Consider the following 4733-nt stretch of genomic DNA (forward strand, 5'->3'; position numbering starts at 1 on the left):
CCTTTCAACCAGCACCACATGTGATTATCGGCCAGGCTGGCACAATTAACTAACTCAATGTCTAATCCTCTCAATTTGTTAAAGGGATTTCCTTTATCACTTTGGTAATAATCCTAAAATACCACTTAATGTGAATCAAATCTCACAAACTCCAAACCATTGCCGTCAAGTCTATGCCAGCTCATAGAAGTGCTGTAGTACCGGGTACAACTAGCTAGCCCCATGGGTTTCTGAGACTGTGAATCTTTACAGGAGTATTTTCTCCTGAGGAGCAGCTGGTGGTTCCGAATAGTGAATCTTGTGGTTTGCAGCCCAACAAGGAACTCAGTATACCAGTAGGTTTCCTCTACATTTCTCAAGACTGGCCTAAAAATTTTGGTTAGGAAAAAGTGTCTTTCTGTAGGAATAATAAGTGAAACTGTAACTTTGGTATTGTAGAGGCAAAATTTCAGATTGTTGTAATCAGCGCTGGACCAATAAACTAAAACCAAACTCAGTCTTGCTATTTGGTTCATAATGAAGACCTACCACTTATCCATCCAATAGCTTTGCAACCAAAATTATTATCTGCAAACCAATAGTTTTTTTTCCAACACATTCACCCACTCACCTTTTCACTCACTCACTCACTCACACACTCACTCTCTCACTCACTCATTGAGTTGAGGTAGTTTCATAGTGATCCTGTAGGCCTGGGAAGAACTTTCCCTATGTGTTTCCAAAACTGTAACCCAACAGAATGCCCAAATTAAAGAACAAAATCATTGACATCACATGCAAGTAAAATTTTACTGAAGATCATCCAACAATGGTTGTCACAGCACATTGACAAGTTGCTACCACGTATTCAGGACAGATTCAGAAGATAATATGGAAGAAAGGACATCATTGCTGATATAAAATGGATCTCAGCTTAAAACAGAGAACAAAAGAAAGATGTTTGTTTGTATTTTATTTATTATGCCAAGGTATTTGACTCTATGAATCATAACAATTTATGGATAAGCTTGAGAATAATGGGAATTCCAGATCACTTCATGGTGCTCATGCAAAATTCATAAATGGATCAAGAGGTGGTTGTGTAAATGGAAAAAGGAAAGACTGCAAAGTTTATAATTCACAAAGATATGTGACAGTGTGGTATCCACTCACCAGACTTATTCAATCTGTATGTGGACCACATCATCAGAAAAGCTAGCTTATATGAAGAAGTAGAGGGCATAAGGATCAGAGGAATGTTTATTCACAACCTGAGATATGGAGATGACACAACTTGCTTGCTGAAAGTGAGGCAGACTTGATGCACTTGCTGATGAAGATCAAGTACTGCAGCCTTCAATATTGATTACAACTAAATGTCAAAATGGCCAAAATCCTCACAACTGGACCAACAGTTAGCATTGATGGAGAAAAGTTTGATATTGTCAAATATTTTATCTTGCTTGGATCAGCAATCAATGCTCATGGAAGCAGCAATCAAGAGATCAAAAAAACAAGTTTTATTAGGTTAATTTTCCACAGAAGACTTTGTTAGAGTATTGAAAAGCAAGAATTTTATTTTGGAGTCTAAGGTGCACCTGACCCAAGCCATGGTATTATCCATTGTCTCATATGCATGTGACAGTTGGACACTGAATAAAGACGACTAAAGAAGAACTGATGCATTTGAATTCTGTTGCTGTAGAGGAATATTGAAAGAGTGATGGACTGCTGAAAGGACAAACATCTGTCTTTTAATAAGTACAGCTAGAGTGCTTCTTTGAGGGAGCAATGGCATGACTTTATCTTATATAATTTGGACATGTTGTCAGGAGAGACCAGTCCCTGGAAAAGGACACTATGTTTGGTAAAATAGATGGGCAGCAAAAAAGAGGAAGGCATTTGATAAGATGTATTCACACCATAATGCGATAATTGGCCAGGTATGGGGACAGTTATGAGGATGGCACAGGACTTGGCAGTGTTTTGTTCTGTTATATGTTAATAATGTGTCAGAACTGACTCTACGGCACCTGAAGACAGCACATTTTTATGGGATTAGAGAAATAACTCTGTCTTTCCCTATCTGAGGGGCTAGTGGTTTCAAACGGCCCACCTTACAGTTAGCAGTCCATCACATAACCCCTAAGCTACCAAGACTGAACCAATAAAGGCATGTTATATTCTGAGTTTTAAGTAGAAACAAATTCAGAGAAAATACATAAGCAATTCTTGCCTGTCATAGTCAACTGGTTTTGTGAGCAGTTGATCAGAGTTAAGCTTCTAATGTAGGGTACAAATGCTAACGGTAAAGTAGACCCCAAGGAAGAAGTCTTTGTTTGGATCATTTCTTAATTCGGGTAGACATACTTGGAAATTAATGTTTTAAAACTCCACATGACTTATCCCTTTAAACTATTTACAAACCATTTGAAGAGTTGTGATTAATGTAACACATAGACAAGAGCTGATCGAGCAGGTTGATAACTCTCCTCTAACCAATGAGCAATTTTCTTTTGCAAAGAAAGAAAGGCTACTTTACTTGTCAGTCTTGCTTTTTGGCCCACAGTGCAGGTCTACCACTTATCTATCCAATAGCCTTGTAGCCAAAATTATGATCTGGAAACCAACAGTGTTGCCAACACCCTCCTTCCGTCCCTCCCTCCTTTCCGCCTTCCCTTCCTCCCTCCTTCACTCATTAACTCATGCGTGTCAAATCAAGTCCAACTCAGAGTGACTCCATGGAACAAGTTAGAACTGTCTCTGTGGTTTCAGAGCACTTGAACAGACTTTTGAGAATTGTGCCCATTCGATAACTCCTCAACCGGTCATCACTTTAGCAAGTTTCCCAAGTGATTTTGGTGTACCTAAAATTATTAGATTCACTTATTCCACAGAAGCATCCACCCTAAATTGTATTTAATTGCCTATTTCTGACCCCCCAAAATCAGATTTGAGTCAATGGCAAACAACAGCAACAATCCAGGAAAGTAACTATGCCACAAAATCTCTTACTCTTTGCTAAAATTCTGGCTTTTTGCTGGCTTTTAGCACATTTTCTTCTTCTCTCCATTCACTACCTTCATATTAAAAGTGTCTCTTGAACCCTACTGCGCTTGTAGTTCTGTAAGTGGTTATGATTCCTCTTTTACATGGATCTTGGCGTGAGAAGTGAAGGGATGGACACAATTGTCTGTATTGTATTCTGCCATTGCTTACATGTTATTGCTTTATGGGTTTTCATCAATATAATTTTGCTTTCCAGAGACAAATAATATAAACAAATTCTAGCATTCTCCTTTTACTTTACCATTAGTATTTGCATCACCTCATTAGTGTGTGTCTTTTATCTAAAGGAAAAATGTATCGTTTTATATGTGCCTTTTATCTAAAGGAAAAATGTATCATTTTATGGATGAATTGTTTTAAACCATAAGCTACATACGAAGGCGATCATTGCAATTTTAAGTAACTGTATCTTACCTATTATGTTGAATTAATATAATGTTACTTTTAGTGATTTAGTTTCCTTTTTGTATTTGTTATACCGCATGTCAAAATTTTAATTAGTTCCAATTTCATGAAAGAAAATTTTCAGACATAATTCATTATTTGAGATAGAAATAACTCTGAGAGAACTAGCTCTCAGCAAATACTGTACATAAAATGTATCAAGTAAAATATCATATTTAAATTTCATATTATACCATATATAAAAGTATGGATAGATTAAGTTCCATTTTGTGTCTTCTGCCATATAGCAACTCTAAGTACAATGGAACAAAACACTGCCTAATCTCATGCCATCCTAACTTTTGTGGCCATGATTGAACCTATTGTTGCAAATAGCGGTGTCAATCAGTGTTTTTACACATTTCCCTCTTTATTTATGACCCTCTTCTTTAGCATAAATGATATTTATCTCTAGGGACTTGCTCATTTGATAGCATGTTCAAAGCAAGTGGGATAATATTTCTCCATCATCACTTCTAAGGAGCACCCGGGATGTATTTTGAAAACATGTGTATTTATTTTACTGCCAGCCCATTCATTCTTCCTCACCAATGTCATAATCCACGGGCATAAATTCTTCCTCAGTCTCTCTTATTTTTCTCAAGTTGTTCACTCATATAAGCTGGTTAAAAATAATATGGTTTGAGTTAGGCTAACTTTGTGAGACTGAATTATCTGGAAAAGTGACACATGTGTGTATGTGTATAGAAAGATATTTATATCAAGGAATGTCTCACACAATTGTTAATTGTGTTAGATTCCTTTGAGTCAATTCTGACCCATAGTTACCTTATGTACAACAGAACAAAACGTTGCCCAGTCCTGAGCCATTCTCACATCTCACATCTGATCCCATGCTTGAGCCCATTGCTGCAGCCACAAGAGCAATGCATTCCCTTAGGGGCCTTCTCTTTTGCATGGCCACTCTCCTTTAACAAACATGAAGTCCTTCTCCAGAGACAGGTGTCTCCTGACATCATTTCCCAAATAGGTAAGACAAAGTCTTGTGTACCGTGCTACTAAGGCCTTGCTACTCTGGCCCTACATTTTCCCAAGACAGATGTATGCCTTTTAGCAGTCCATGGTAATTTCGATATTTTCTCCAGGACCATGAGCATTGATTTTGTATCCAAGTGCAATGAAATCCTTGAAAATTTGAACCTTTTCTCCATGTATCTCATTATTACCTATCGGTCCAAGTATGAGACATTGGTCCAATGTCTTCTTGACATTTAGTTTAA

This window comes from Echinops telfairi, unplaced genomic scaffold (genome assembly GCF_000313985.2).
Source record: "Echinops telfairi isolate 266 unplaced genomic scaffold, ASM31398v2 ScPeMD7_7469;HRSCAF=8507_1, whole genome shotgun sequence".
NCBI lineage: Eukaryota > Metazoa > Chordata > Mammalia > Afrosoricida > Tenrecidae > Echinops > Echinops telfairi.